Below are 17232 nucleotides of genomic sequence, written 5' to 3'. Positions count from 1 at the left end.
ATTAAAGTTTATAAAAACTTTAGTCAAATTTTATATATAAGAATACATAATAAAACATCACAAATGGAGTAAACAATTTTGGGGGTTTTTTTACAAGTATAATAATGTTAATTTTTTATTTATAATTTATGTAAGATGGAAAATGACTCAGTAAATTAATCAATCTTAAACATTGGACTTGGAAAATCTATGTGAAAGTCCTACCTTTCACATGAAGGTAAATTCACTCAATTATTTATTGTCCCAAGAAACATTGTAAGACTCTAAGATTTCTCACATATCTTGGACAGTAGATTTCTGTAGTGAAACTTCCAAAGAAATCATAGTTCTCTATCCTTCCAGTTACAGTACTGCGAAAAAATATTCAACAGGGTTCTATTATTATTTGGAAAAGCAATTGCTAAATTATTTTGAGAGTATCAACTTTAAAAATACTAATTAGAATTTTATTAGAAACAATCATTCTAATATGACATAGTCTAACTGTTCATTTATATACAGACTATATCTAAATAAATCAAGAAATTTCAAGAATATTAAATTTCTAGCCCCAAAATCTCATTCTTCTTCATTTTACATAGTAAACCATGCAATTGTGCTACTATTGTTAGAACTACAATAATTCGCAAAGACATCCTTAAGGATCTGTGACCTAACACCATATTATAGAGTTTAAAGCTATGCACACTGAAAAAGGCCTGTCAGGAGATATCTAGAGCTTCCTGGGCTGGTGGAGGATTATGGTCATTTTTCCTTTTTTATATATTTTTTTCCTTCTACTTTTACTTATATGACTGGAAGTAGTGAGTTTAGTGAGAAGGTAAAGCCAATTCATGCCATTTTTCCAGTCACTTAAACCCAATGATTTACTCAAATGAAAGGAACCCAATCTACCCTGTCACCGTAGTAGATTTATATGGTCAAGATTATTTTCTGTTTCTTGCTCATTTTTTTTCTTTTCTTTTGGCATTTTCACTTTTTTATTTTTATAATTGACCTCTGTACCCCAGGTAAAAGGAGTGCTGTCCCAAGCTTCCTATGCAACTTTGAATCTTGGTTTTGAGCATAGATACCCCTTATGTTTGCAGAGGGTAGCTTTACTCTCTGTTTTCAGGAAACAGTCTGGTTTCCCAGAATTTGCCTTTTCAGCTGCTATTGGAAGCTGCTCCACTGCTCTGCTCTTCTACTGAGTCAGGACTGAGAGTCTCAGTTGCTGATTTACTGTGATTAAAAGCTTCTCAACAGCTTTACCAGAGTGTTTCTGAACTGGGGTGAACATCCTTTTCACTCCAGTGAGACCTACCTTTCTTAAAGTATTTTCAGTCTATCTTGAGCTGGAGAGTGGTTTCATTCTATCAAATTCTGTTCAGAAGCTTGGTTTCGTGTGATTTTTGAGGGAAACTGAGAAAGCTCAAGAAGCTTCCTGGTTTTATTCCACCACCTTGGCCCCCTATAGGTACTATTTTTGATGGAGTGGTATTTTCCAAGACATCTTGCCCCCTAAAAAAAAAGGTGAATGACATTTCAAAATATTCTAGCTAAGAGTTCGTTTGACTTGCCTATAACATTTAATTATGCTAAAGTGATTTTAGATGTTCTTGAATAAGTAAACAATTAATAATTACTAACACCTGGGCAGATTAGCAAGGATTACCAGAGAAAGAAGTAGTTGCATGAAGGCTGAGTTCCCAGGAATACCCACTGGGCCAGGGGCTCAGCAAGATGCTAAGCAGGTGCAGAAAACATACAATTTGGCTTGGCCAGGGAATTTTCCAGGGATACGAAAGAGATATGGAGTTTAATTAGAACCTCATAAGGCAAAAATCCCAAATGAACTCTCACAAAGAATGTATAAGATAGTTTTCTAAGTTTATATTTTTTTTTCTAGAAAGGCTCATCAACCATATTGGTATTAAATACAACATGATCTTCCTGCTTCAGAAGAAACTAAAAGCACTTGAATAATTCTTCTTTATGTTTAATTCAACTCAAGACATAGTCTTAAAAAAAACAGCTAGATACAAGGTTGGGTTTTTTTGGACTTGTAAGAGAAAGTGATTTTGAAGGCAGAAAAGGAAAATAAATCATAAAAGAAAAAGGGAAAAAAAGATTCTGACAAAGTAAAAGAGAATTTAAATTAATATTAGAGGGTTAGAAACAAACAACCTAATGAGGAGAGAAAAGAGAAATGAAACACAAAGTAAATCATATTCTTTACAATATGCTTTGTTTTGCAAGACCGAAAAAATGACAAGATTTGATAAGGGATTCAATATAGGGGGTGAGAAGGAATGCAGAATCAAGGATGACGAAGAAGATGTAAATCAGGACATCTGGCAAAATGGTAGTGGCTATCATAGATATAGTGGAAAGTAAATAAAATTGAGGGAGGGAAACAACCAATATATGGTTATTTTCAAGAAGGTGCGTTGTATGGGGAAAATATTGTTCTGTTCTGAACATAATCAAGTTGGACATGTCTAGAAAAATAATTTAGAATAGCAGTTGAAATATCTACAAGCTGGCAGAAAGGTAAAAGCCTAACTTAGCACATCTCTATGAAGCTCATAATAAAAGTAGAATTGATGTTGCTTGGGCAATACTTACTACAGACCACCTGGATATGTAATTCATGCTGTTTTACTCAATATAAATTCCCTAACTGGCACAAACATATGATAAACTATGAGAAGGGATGCTTGATATTTGCTGGAAATCTCTGGCCTCTATGAGCAAATTCTAGACTCACTTTGCTGAGAAATTCATCTTGCAGAAGAAGCATTAATGAAAGACAATAATTCTGTGAAATCTGATGAATCTAAGAGTTTCTGCTTTGGGGAATTCTTCCATGGATATAAATGAAAATCTCTATAATGTCTTCTTATATTATGAAATAGTTGCTCATTTTTTCAAAATAATCATTTATGGAGGATCTATCCAAAGGATTGACTCCATTTCTGAAATTCTTTTTGATATATTGTGTGAATGCAGCAACATTTAAGCTCCCTATTACAACTTATATTCATTGTATAATTGGCTATCTCTTTTTCTTATTATATATTGACCAAATTTTATTTATATTTATATTGGTATTCTTGCATTTAATTTATTATTGGTGATTATGTGACAGACTACTTATGGCCTACCATGTGTTTTACTTTAGTTCATCTTCAATTTTTATTCTTCAGAGATCATGGTAGTCCATTATATTCATTCATTTAGTATGTTGGAGAGTATTTACCTTATCAGCATTGATCATCATAAAACGTTTTATTATTGTACCTAATTAAATAATCATATTATGTTTATGTCACATTTCTATTCATACTAATACACATTGGATAATTATTCATAGATTAAGTTAAAATGCTAAGAATGACTTAATATGGGATACACTCTCACAAATTCAGTCAAGCTAAGTTTCTTTAATCCATTCACATTATTTTTCCATCCAATCAGTTGCTTTCTCAGAGATTGGATCACTTACTTGGAGGACAACCTTTCTAACTCAATGTCATAATCTGACCAATAGGTCTTTTCATATTTTCATTTTCTCTGGTATAGGCTTCTAAAACAATTTCTTTTGATTGATCAAGGATCTTATGAAGAATGTCATGTAACATGTTAGAGGAAGGTGAAGCAATCATGAAATAATTTGCCAAAAGGAGTTGCTAGAAAACTTTATGAATCACTTTTCCCTTTGGATTCTGTGCAAGATACAATAGTAAATCATTTTGGCAAGCAGACATCTTTATGTGTTTAGAATACACATGAATTCTGTAGATATATATGTGTGTATATATACGCATGTTTGCATATATATATATATATATATTTATATACAAACATATTCATTTATGTGCAGACATGTCTACCTATACACATATTCATGAAGAACAGAGACTGGACCTATGTTTTCATGCACATAGGGAGCTCCCAGATGAGGTAACACATCAAAAATACCTTCAGAAAATATATTGTTTCATATAAAAATTTTATGGAGAAGATAGAGTAAGGATATTAGTAAATAGTTGTTCATGGCTTCATTTTATTTATTCAGCAAAAATAATGTTGCTCTTGTTTTTCTTCGTCATTTAATATGTCCCTCTCTTCTAATGTCATGAAACTAAGTATCTGAGTATTTTAAATATTGTGCCACCTTCAAGAAAAATTTATTCTATGAATGTTTGGTTTGATCAAGACATTCATATCATAATGTTGAAAACTACCATTTTAACTTCTTCCTATAGGTTATGAAATACTGATGTCTTAGAATGTAAATATTTTTGTTCCATTGGCATTAATTGAAATCTAGGAAATCTATTGAGTTTTCCACTTGTTTATGTTTCTTCAAAATCACTTACAAGTCCCATTAGATTGTTGTGACTCAGTCAGCATATATAAAAATTTTTCTATTGATCCCTCTTTTCCTTTCCAATTTTGTTACCTTGAAGATGATATTGATCTTGTCTTAATCTATTGTTTTCTGGGCATTTTTGCAAATAGGCTTCTATAATGAACACTTCTTATTACTTTTTTCTATCATATCTATCCATTTGGCAAGGATATCAACATCATTGCCTGATTTTGTTTATGTAATTATCTGGCTTCCTCACTATATGATCACTTTATATAAGTTAAATTTTCATAAGAAATCAGCGTCAGCCCTCTTTGTAGTGCCAGAAACTGGAAACTGAGTGGATGCCTATCAATTGGAGAATGGATGAATAAATTGTGGTATATGAATAATATGGAATATTATTGTTCAGTAAGAAATGACCAACAGGATGATTTCATAAAGGCCTGGAGAGACTTACACGAACTGATGCTGAGTGAAATGAGCAGGGCTAGGAGATCATTATATACTTTAACAACAATACTATATAATGACCAATTCTGATGGACCTGGCCATCCTCAGCAATGAGATCAATCAAATCAGTTCCAAAGGAGCAGCAATGAACGGATCCAGCTGCGCCCAGCAAAAGAACTCTGGGAGATGACTAAGAACCATTACATCTCTCTATAGTTTTGCCCACCTGAATTTTTTATTTCCTTCACAGCTAATTGTACAATATTTCAGAGCCTGATTCATTTTGTACAGAAAAATAACAGTTTGATCATGAAAAAAACCCAGCATCAATGTTTTCACATTTATCCATTTCCCATTTTAAAAATCATCAATTCAATGATGGACAGAAGCAGCTACACCCAAAGAAAAAAACACTGGGAAATGAATGTACACTGTTTGCATTTTTGTTTTTCTTCCCGGGTTATTTCTACCTTCTGAATCCAATTCTCCCTGTGCAACAAGAAAACTGTTTGGATCTGCACACATACATTGTATCTAGGATATACTAGGACATATTCAACATATATAGGACTGCTTGCCATCTAGGGGAAGGGATGGAGGGTGGGAGGGAAAAATCGGAACAGAAGTGAGTGCAAGGGATAATGTTGTAAAAAAATTACCCTGGCATGGATTCTGTCAATAAAAAGTTACTATAATAAAAAAAAATCATCAACAATTTACTTTAATAGGTCTTGTTTATGATTATATAATTGCTCAATATCATCACTTTCTACTTTATATTAATTTATTGTTGATTTGAGCATTGTGCTAATTAATTCATTATGTGACTGCACAAAAATGGATGATTGTAAAATGATTCCCAACTTAGTAAACTATTGTCTTCTATGAAGATACAATAAATATTTAATTTTTCGCGATCTTTTTCACTGATCAAGTCAATTCTAGAACAATAACAAAAGGTGAATGCTGAGAGTAATCTTAGGATAGAATTTGGAAAAAGATACAGAAAAATAAGATAAGGTGGCAAAGGAGTGATATATAAAACATAAAAGCAAACTTGCTGCTTTATATTAAATATAAAATCAAACTGATTGATTATAGGAATAGGACAAAGTTTCATGTCCATAAATAATTTTGTGAAAATGATATTGGGAAGAAAGGTGTGATGTGAAGTGAGTATTTATGTGATATATGGCAATCTGAGTAGTATCAAACTATATCCGATTTAGTTTGGAGGATCTTGTCAAATTTTTAAGATAATGTCTATTCATTCATTATTTTCTATCTTCATTATGTCTTCATCTCTTCATTCTCTGTAATTTATAAAGGCACAAAAACTTCAATGAATATTATTATGTGTATGTGCATAATTTTATTGCTGTTGTCATTCATCATTATAAGCATTACCTGTCAAAATGACAGAGTTCCAAAAATAATGCTTCTAATTGTTTTTGCAATACAATGAAACCAACTCTGTTTCATGTATTTTCCTCTTTAAATAAAACTAGATAACAATTGGAAAATCATCCTCATAGTTGTTTCATTTGGTTTAATTTTTAGCAAAATCAAAAAATTTTCAGTATTCAAAAGTTCAAAATTCAAGGGGTAGCTAGATGTCACAGTGGATAGAGCACTGGTTCTGAAGTCAGGAGGACCTGGGTGCATATCCAGCCTCAAATGTTTAATACTTAATACTTGTGTGATCCTGGGCAAGTCTCTTATCCTCAATTGCCTCACCAAAAAAAAAAAATAATAATAATAATTATTCAAAAACAAAATGTAGTTGTCTTGCTTTAATTGTACAACAATCTAGGAGTCATTAGGCAGAAAAGTCTTATTTAAAACTTCAACAATTAATTTAATGTTTATCTTCCAGTAATAAAATGAATCTGTAACTTCATCAATTGAGGTATACCCTCCAGTGATGCTAATATTATTCATACCTGCTCAACTTATTTAACTTGTCTGTATCCTATCAAAACTTCATTAAAATAAAATATCATGATTTCAAACACCATGCTAAAAGTCACCACTACTTTAAACCTTCCCAAGGATATTAAAGAAGCCATATCTTTCTAGCTGTAACCTCTGATTATTATTTTAAATTCTTCAGAGATTGTTACATCCTCTATAACCTCTTGCCCCAAATCCAGGAATTAAGAATTGCATTTAAACAAAGCTATAGGAAGGAGAAAAATCAGTTGTTCATTTTAAAATGTAATGGATATTTATGCTTTTTTTGATGTCCTAAAATGGAGAATCTGATAGTTAATATACCCTACTAAATGATTTAACATACTTCCCAGTCTGTTCCCAATAGCATAAATTGAGTTGGAGAAGAAAGAACAACTACTAGAAATACCACCTAGAAAATGATAAATAACTTGAAAACAAAACAAAAAAATAAATAAACATAAAAATAAAAGTTATACATTAACTATAGATATTTTATTCCTCATCAATTATTTAAAAGAATCTATCACATTCTTCCCAAGTTGCACTTAAAATTCACTATAGGTATTCCAGATTTCATGCACTCATCCTGAAACTATCTCATGTTTCAAGAACAAAATGTTCAACTCTAAACAAGATGTTTGATTTCATTTTTACTTGCCAAATCCAGAGTTTTTCTTTGAGAATTAAATCATGGAAAAGCATTATCAAGCTGGTATGGAAATACATAAGCTTCTTATTTGTATTAGCTCAGCAATGTATATTCATACTTTGTACCACTGACACTAATTCTACATACAACGGTGTAATTTTAATACTGCCAGAAATCTGAACACTGGAACAAATCATTCTATAAAGCAAAAAATATTTGATAACAAAAAAGATTAAAATCTGACAATATCCTAATCACTTAAAGGTGACTTTTCATACTGGGTAATGAATAGACATGTCAGTAAGCTCAATTTGTAGAAAGAACTCTAGGCATTTATATTAGAAGACCATGAGAAAAGCACCAAGAAGGTATTAGAGGCCTCAATACATATTAGTTCACTTAAAAAAAAATCCACGGTCAATGGTTTTATAAATTTGTATTTTACTCTTACTATTAATGGCTAATTAATGCTGAATATTAAAACTAATAAATTTAGTGCCTTCAACTAAAAGAAATCTTTTTCTTTTGTACCCACTGAACAGAAACTAATTGCCTTACTATGTATTAAATGTAGTCTTCAGTTGTCTATCTTATTTCCCATCAACTCCTCATTCAGAATACTTATGTACAAATAATCATTTCGAAAATTTTAATTTTAATCATATAATTTTGTTAAGAAAGAGAATAGAAGATTTTTTAAAGGTGAAAATATAGCAATGAAGACTTAAAACATTGAAAACTGGCATCAGCTAGTGCAGGAATTTAGCATGAGCTGAGAAGGAAAAAGGAAGAGAGATTTTATAATTACCTTTCCAGAGATTTTTTTTTCATTTTAAATTGTATTTTAAACAATAATAACTTTTATTTTCAAAATTTATGCAAAGATAGTTTTCAACAGTTACCATTACAAAATCTGCCATTCCAAATTTTTCTCCCTCCAATATCTACCCTGCCGCTAGATGTACATTTTAAATATGTACAATTCTTCTATACGGATTTCCACATTTAATTTGCTGCACACAAAAAAATCAGTTCAAAAGGAAAAATTTGGGGATAAAAAAGGGAAAAAAGTTCTCTTTCTGCATGCAGATGTCTCTGTTACAAAACTATTATAACTGGCTTGAATCATCTTGCAAAGAGTGATACCAATCAGAATTGCTCATGAGATAATTTTGTTGTGTGTACAATGGTCTCTTGATTCTACTCACTTCACTTGGCATCAGTTCATGTAAGTCTCTCCAAGCCTTTCTAAAAGCATCATGCTGTATTATTTCTTACAGAACAATAATATTACATAGCATTCCAATACTATAACTTATGCATCCATTCTCCAACTGATGAAATCCCTTCAGTTTCCAGTTGATTACCACAAAAAAGGGGGTCCAAATATGGGTCCCTTTCTCTTTTTTATGATCTCTTTAGGGTACAGACCCAGTAGAGACACTGCTGAATCAAAGGGTATGCATTGTTTGATAGCTCTTTGGGCATAGTTCCAAATTGTTCTTCAAAATTGTGGGATCAGTTCACAATTCTACCAACAATGTATTAGTGTCCCAGTGTTCTCACATCTCCTCCAAAAGTTATCATTATCTTTTCCTTTCATCTTAACCAATCTTTGAAGTGGTACCTTAAAGTTGTCTTAATTGCATTTCTCTGATTAATAGTGATTCTGAGCATGTTTTCATTAAGCTATACATGGTTTTAATTTTTTTATCTGTAAATTGTCTGTCCATACACATTGACAATAAACAATGAGTGAAAGGCTTCTATTCTTATAAATTTGAGTCAATTCTCTATATATTTTAGAAATGAGGTCTTCATCAGAAGCCTTGGATATGAAGATTCCTTGCAGATAAGATTAGAAGGGAAGCAATAAACTGGGAAAACATTTTTACAGTCAAAGGTTCTGTTAAAGGCCTCATTTCCAAAATATATGGAGAATTGACTCTAATTTATAAGAAATCAAGCAATTCTCCAATTGATGATTGGTCAAAGGATATGAACAGACAATTCTCAGATGAAGAAATTGAAAGTATTTCTAGCCATTTGAAAAGATGCTCCAAGTCATTATTAATCAGAGAAATGCAAATTAAGACAACTCTAAGATACCACTACATACCTATCAGATTGGCTAGAATGACAGGGAAAGATAATGCAGAATGTTGGAGGGGATATGGGAAAACTGGGACAGTGATACATTAGTGAGAATTGTGACAACATCCAGCCATTTTGGAGAGCTATTTGGAACTAGGCTCAAAAAGTTATCAAACTGTGATCCAGCAAACCCTTTGATCCAGCAGTGTTATTACTGGGTTTATATCCCAAAGAGATCTTAAATAAGGGAATGGGACCTGTATGTGCAAGAATGTTTGTGGCAGCCCTCTTTGTAGTGGCCAGAAACTGGAAACTGAGTGGATGCCCCTCAATTGGAGAATGGCTGAATAAACTGTGGTATATAAATGTTATAGAATATTCTTATTATGTAAGAAATGACTAGCAGGATGGTTTCAGAAAGGTCTGGAGAGACTTACATGAACTGATGTTGAGTGAAATGAGCAGGACCAGGATATCATTATATACTTCAACAACAATACTATATGATGATCAATTCTGATGGCCGTGATCCTCTTCAACAATGAGATGAAACAAATGAGTTCTAATAGAACAATAATGAATTGAACCAGTTACACCCAGTGAAAAATCTCAGGGAAATGAGTGTGAAACACTATATAGAATTCCAATCCTTCTATTTTTTGTCTGCCTGCATTTTTGATTTCCTTCACAGGTTAATGCACACTATTTCAAAGTCTGATTCTTCTTGTGCAGCAAAATGTAGTGGTCTACCTGCCATCTGGGGGAGGCAGTGGGGGAAACAGGAAAAATTGGAACAAAAGGTTTTGAAACTGTCAATGCTGAAAAATTACCCATACATATGTCTTGTAAATAAAAAGATATAATAAAAAATAAATTTAAAAAACAAATGTTAAAATAGAAAGCAACAGATTAAATAAATGCCATTACAACATTTTGTTATGGGAAGGAAAATAACTATATAACATAAAATGCAATATTCATAATGAAATCTTAGCCCAAAATCAAATTAATTCTATAGAGATCACTAATTGTGCTTATACACAAGAATTATTAATTATAATTTATTTTGTGGTATGAATTTCACTGAGATTTTTGTAATACCCTGATCTACAGGGGGAAAAAAACATGTCTTTGATTTTGAATACCTTGATGGAATATTATTTGCATTTGAAAACCAAAGATACTGTGAACATGTTCTTTAATTTATTTTCTCAAAGGAATAGAAGTGTCATTATTGGAAGAAGATTTTAAGTGATTTTTGAAAGTACCTTCTTCTGACTCAAATTATGTCCTTGGTCTATTCCATTGATCTCTTTTGTTTTCATTTTGTCATAATAAAGAATGTTAGAGTCAGGCAACTAACAAAATGTTGAATAGAACAGGATGAAAGACAAATTCTTGAATCACTGTAGTAGAAATCTCCTTCTATGTTGACATTGACCTATTAATCAGCACACTTGGTATTCATGAATAAACCATCATATTAATTTACAAATAGAAATCTTTGAACTTTTTCTTTGTTCAGATTTAGTGTCTTATTTTTTTCTTCTTTTATTTCTACAAACAAGATTTCTAAAACTATGTTGAACAGCAATGGTAAGAATGCTTTTAACCCTGTATTTTGTAGAAAAAGCCTCTAATGTTTCTGCATTACCTATAATGCTATCTCTTGTCATCAAATCTATACTTTGTGTCATATTAAGGAAAAATACTTCCATTCTGATCTTTTTTGATATTTTTGAACAGAGATTTTGTATTAAATTTTCTCAAAAACTTTTTGCACATCCATTGATATACTTCAAATGTCTGTGATTTCATCAGTGTGAGTATCCTTCCCCTGACACAGATCATAACCACTATGGTATTTTTGGCTTTCCTTTATTTGAGTTCCAAATCGTTTAAAAATGAACATTTCACTTACCTATTCTAGCTGAAAGGAAATCTTTCTTTTCAAAACTCTCATTGTACTTCATATAGTCTTATCCTTTGAAATTATCTCACCCTCTTTTGTTACAAGAATTTGGGGAATATATATATATATATATATATATGTGTGTGTGTGTGCGTGTGTGTGTGTGTGTGTGCATATATAAATATGCAAACTTATAGATATATAACTATAGTAATAGTTACAGCTATGGCTATAGATATAGATAATGGATACAGATATATCTCATCTCATTAAGTAATAAACAAAATCACAATTTGAGTGTATTCTGGAGGACATAATTTCATATATGTAGAGTTTTTATTGATCTCTTCCCTAGTTCTTTTGACTCTATGGAGCATTGCTCATAAAGCAAAATAAAACCTAATGTTCAAGTACAGCAAGGAAACATGTCTGAACATTTCATACCTCATCCTCTTCTTTCTCCCTCCTATCATCCCTTTCTCTCTTTCTCTGTCTACATCTTTTTCTTTGACTGTCTCTCTTTCTCTGTCTCTGTCTCTTTCTCTCTCTCTCTCTCTCTCTCTCTCTCTCTCTCTCTCTCTAGATGTCTCTCTGTTTCCCTATGCTGACACAAAAGCCAACATTCTAATAAGCCTCCTTGAAATTTCCCTACTCCATATGGCTAAAGAGGAAGAACTTTTACCAAACTAAGTACGTACTCTCTCTGCAACTAACATTAGAAGACATTGGAAAAATTAGGACTACCACCACACTATAAAGTAAAGCAAATGCTAGGCCAAGGAGTTAGAAATGTTATCTAATGGTTTTTGGTGTTTCACGAAAGAACCACCAAAGTGTTTATGAAACCACATTTTTATTTTTTAAATTTCTTATATTATATATTTCTCAGTTACATTTAAAACAATATTTTTACATTTTTTTAAACTTTTGAGTTTCAGACTGCCTTTTTAACCAATGTCTGGTCCCCATTAAGAAACTACATGTGAAGTTACACAAAAACATTTCTATATAAGTCACGTTGTGAAAGAAAACATAGATTTTCCACCCAATTAAAAAGAAAAAACTTGAGAAAAATTAAGTTTAAAAAAAGAGAAAGAGTATGATTCAATATGTATTCAGACACAATCAGTTTCTTCCCTGGTTATGGTTAGGATTTTTCATCATGAGTCCTTCAAAGTAGTTTTGGATCATTGTACTGCTGAGAATAGCAATGCCATTTACAGCTGGCCATTCCAGAACTTTGCTATTATTTTATATACAGTACATCTCACTTTATTTGAGTTCATGGAGGACTTTCCAGGTTGTTTGTTTTTTCCCTGAGAGTATTCTGCTCATTACTTCCCATAGAACAACTCTATACCATAGCAATCATGCAGCACAATTTATTCAGTCATTCCCCAGTTGATAAAAATCTCAATTTCCATTTTTTTTTTTTTTTGCTCAGAGAGCTGTTACAAACATTTTTGTATTTATAGGTCCTTTTTATTTCCCTCCCCTTTTTAAAATCTCTTTTGGTATTCATGCCTAATATTGGCATTGTTAGGTCAAAGGATAGGTATGAATTTATAGCCCTCTCTCTCCTTTCACCCTGTCCAAACTCAAAAGTGTTTTGCTATTAACCATCACCTCTCCCAATATGGCCTCTCTTTTATCACCATTCCCCCCTTCCCATATCCTATTCCCCTCCTATTATCCTTCAGGGTAAGATAAATTTCTACACCCATATTAAGTGCATATGTTATTTTCTCTTTGAACCAATTCTAATAAGAGTAAGGTTCACTCATTTCCCCTCTCTTCCCTTTTCCCCCTCCATTGTAAAAGCTTTTTCTTCCCTTTTTTCTGGTGACAGATAATTAAAACCATCCCATCTCTCCCTTTTCATTTCTCCTAGTGAATTAATCTCTTTCCCTCTTAATTTCATAATTTTTAGGTATTATACATTCATATTCAATTCACACCTATGCCCTCTGTTTATGTATTTTTTATTGCAATTTCTATAATAATGAGAAAGTTCTTATAAATTCTTATGTTTTCCCTGGTGTCTCTGGCAAAGAGGTACAGAAACCAACACCAAAACCATTGATTCAAAGGTCCCTTCTTACTGATACTGGGGCTGGGGCCAGGATAGAGGCTAGAGCTGGGGTTTTACAAGCATTGCCTGCACTGTGACTACATGCTGGACTCCCACCGTGATGCCACAGGCATTTTCTGCTGAATTTCTAAGTTTCTTTTATCTGGAAAATGTTCTACTCCATCTTTTTCAGGTGTTCTGATACTATAAAGTTTGTTTAGATTCATTATCTATAGGATTTTGGAGCAGTTTGGGGAGAGATTGATTCAATTCCTATCTTTATTCCACCATCTTGGTTCTGCCTCCCATATTTTTGACAAAATAAATGATATGAACAAATATATTAACAAATGAGAAGGCATTATGTACTTACTTTGCACCCAACATTGTGGTATGTAATGGTCATAATAAGAGAGGTAGTCCTTATCCTTCAATAGTTCGTTGTAATGGGAAAGCAATTAAGTGCAGACTAGGAAGATGGATGTTTATCAGAAATGGAATTGGAATAGTCAAAAAGGAATAGAGAAGAGAATCACCTAACCATATGATGAACTTATTTTTTTTCAGACAACAGAATTAACTTGACCACTGATTTGATAGTTCTGTGTCTTAATCAAACAGTATTATCTCTGCAGGATTTTCTTTTTTTTTTTGCAGTTGTATCACAAACACAATTATGGCGATCAAATATATAATTTGGGATTAAGTTAAGGAAAAATAACTAATTTTAAAATTATTTCTTTAATCTCTCTTCATTAAATACTTTGGTTTCCTGTCTAAACTTGCTGGAGAGACTTTAGATCTTATATTCCATTAGTTTAGAAGTGAAATAATGTTTTCAAAAATTAGTTGGTAGAAACCTAAGTGCTGATTTACTAAAGCATTTACATGTGTACCATTATGTCTGGCACTGACAGGCCTAATCATGAAGAAAAATGATTTGAGGGGAATATTTCATAAATATTAGGTATGTATATTCCCATTATTTCAACAGAAATCTAGGTAAAATATTTAGATTATCAAGGTATACTATTAATCAATTTGTTTCATCAATTTCTCAAATGATTAAGGAAACTTTTAGAATTAAATGTTTCCCTCCTAGAAATGTAAATAAGTGAATTGACCATGATATATACATATATATAATGTGTGTATATATGTATATAATATATATATATATATATACTATGTGTACATTTATTTGTACTCATATAAATATATACAGATGTGCATATGACTATATATCATAAATCTAATGCTTATATAATCTGATGAAAAAACATTTGTAGTCAGAAACTATTGCATTCATTTTATTCTGTTTGCTACTATACAAAATAAGGGACAAAATAATCTTGAATTTCAGGAAAATAAAGGGAGGGAAATCTTGAATTCCAGGAAAAATATATTGCCATGCATTCAATAAATATTTAGAAAATATTTATTGAATAGAATACAATCAAAAACGTACCTATTCAATACAAAGTGGAAAAATGTTTCTTGATTTTGGTTCCCAGGGGATTTGAACAGGAGTTCTAATCTGGCAAGTTATTGCTTTTCTCCTACTAAAAATTATGTACATTGGAGCTTAACAAAGATAATTTATTATGCAATGAAAGTATAGAATTTTGGATAAGGAACAGAAAAGAAACATCTAAGTGTTTACTTATATAATGAAAAATATCCAGCCAAATGCAAATGGCATATCTCTTTGCTTATTGAATGAAAACTTTGAGAGGAGTCCAATATAGCATGTTTATCAGAATATCACTCATCCCAAAATTCCCCTGTGCTAGCAGATGTTTTTTTCTGATACCTTTGCTGCTTTCTAAATGCATTTCTCAATTTTATTTTTTTATTATATCCATAATATCATGCCAACATAAAACATTAGTCTCATTGGTAAAATGCAAGTTATAATAATATGGAGCAACTGCTACACATTTGTGTAAGAGAAATAGTTATAAACAGTGTCACCTGTAAATTTTGTTAACAAGCTCAACGGCCACTTCATTCCAACTATTTACTGTTTATTGCCAGTAATTATTACTGATAGCTAATGAAGCTATTCATATCTAAGTCAATATAAATTAATTTCTCAAGTAAAATTTTATTAATCACAGAATCATGTTCTTAACTAAAAGCCAAAACATTTTCAAAAATTCTTGGATTTTTTTTCCTCCATTAATTTTGTGGACATACTAAGTTCTTTTTAAAAGTGTTTTTTTTTTTTTTTCACAATGTTTTTAACCCCTTAAGAAATCTTGAGATGTCTTATAGAATCCTCTTCTTCCTGAAATATATCTTTTTGAACAGGCATTCATTCCTTTATTATATTCAACATACTACCAGTATCCATTCCTTTATATTTCTTTCAGATGAGATCACATATCTAAAGCATCAATTGACATATGTCACCACTGATTTGTTCATTGTTGAGAAGGTAGTTTGATTTATCAGTCAGAAGCATTGTCAACTGTCACCCTCAAGTCCTTCCATTCTGTCATTCCATTCTTTGTACATATCTATTTTGCCCACTGCTAGCTGCATGTTGATCTTTAATTGGCAGATGGCACTGTGTCTACTTTGAATGTCACACAGAGCTGTTCATCACTCAACAGACAGGCCTGGCAGTTGAGGCTGATTTGTTTCTTTAAATCTGCCTTAAGAGAAACTTTATACCTTTAAATGAAGTGTTTCACAGTGCCAGACCTAGAAAAGTGTATTTGTGTTTAGTATTCTTATATTCTTTATTTCAGCACTTAAGTCCAGCTGCACAAGAACATGCTGGCATCTTGATGGATTCTATCTATCCTGTGATTCCATAGTTGGAGCATGATTGTTTTTGGAAAATTAACTTACCATTTCATGTTCATTGTATTATGTAAGGCATATTGTATAGGAAACTGGCAAGTTTTCATATGTGAAAACAGTGTGAAGTCCAAATTTCACAGATGTCTAGGCAAGTGGTAAGCACCAAAGAACTTACCAACTGTGTAATTGGCCCAATGGGCCTGAAGCCCACAAAACAAAATGTAATGTGCAGGCAGTGGCAATCTTTTAACCTTCCAAAAAGAATTTTGGAAAATGGAAAAAAGTAGGAGAGAACATTTGTAGATCCATTTCTAGGCTTGAACTCACATCCTCAAAGCTATGTATGCAAAGATAAGAAAGAAAAAAAATAGAAAAGGAAACACAGAAAAGGAAAACAAACAAAACCAAAACCAAAACAATTGTCATGTGTCCAGCAGAACATCAGACAAGACAAAATATGTAATAATAAGTTTCCAGTTCAAGAAAGCAGACATAATAATAGAAGAGAGTATTTTCATAACTGTCTATCTTTGCTTATTTAGAGATTATTCTTTTTTTTTCACTACTGGCAATTTTTTATTTATTTTTCCCCCTTTCATCTCACCACCTTTCCCAAGCAGGCTATAGTTAAGTACATATACATATGTATGTATATATTCACACCCACCCAAGTGCCCATACACATACTTATATCTATATAAACACATACAGACACCTACATACATATACATCTCTCTCTCTCTCTCTCTCTCTATATATATATATATATATATATATATATATATATGCATATACATTTATACATATATAAACATGCAACTAAAACAATATTAATATGGCTGACAATGTAGATTTCTCTCTTGTTTGAATCTTGAAGGTCGACTTTGAGATTAATGATTTGTAGTTCTATTTTTTTCTAATACATTCT

The sequence above is a fragment of the Sarcophilus harrisii genome, chromosome 1 (assembly GCF_902635505.1).
Source record: "Sarcophilus harrisii chromosome 1, mSarHar1.11, whole genome shotgun sequence".
Taxonomy (NCBI): domain Eukaryota; kingdom Metazoa; phylum Chordata; class Mammalia; order Dasyuromorphia; family Dasyuridae; genus Sarcophilus; species Sarcophilus harrisii.
Note: the sequence above shows the minus strand (reverse complement) of the source record.